The sequence below is a fragment of the Myotis lucifugus genome, unplaced genomic scaffold (genome assembly GCF_000147115.1).
Source record: "Myotis lucifugus unplaced genomic scaffold, Myoluc2.0 scaffold_349, whole genome shotgun sequence".
NCBI lineage: Eukaryota > Metazoa > Chordata > Mammalia > Chiroptera > Vespertilionidae > Myotis > Myotis lucifugus.
The window spans coordinates 413,614-413,986 of record NW_005871397.1 but is presented as its reverse complement, the minus strand read 5'-3'; positions in this window follow the sequence as shown (position 1 = coordinate 413,986).

Below are 373 nucleotides of genomic sequence, written 5' to 3'. Positions count from 1 at the left end.
CGTCAAGCGACTGTTGCAGCACACACATGCTGAGCATGCATGCGCGGTTTGCAGCGGAGCGGTTGGAATCGTTGCTAGGTTTTGACGCTGAGCGTTCTGCCCTGCCTTTCTAGAAACAGCGACTGTGCTTCCAGGATATTTGGCGCGCTCGTGTGTTCTCCCCCACCGTTGCCCTTTGTCATCCAGGCACCACCGGTTTTGCTGCCCATGGCTCCCCGCTCCGATGTCGGCTTCGACTCCCGCTACAGCTCCGCTGCCTTCGGCCCCTGCGACCCCTACGACCCGTCGACCTCGAGCACGAGCCTGTATCCCGAGGATCATCTGGGATGATGGCTGCGCAGACACAAACATCCAGGGCCTGCGCCTGGGGGGC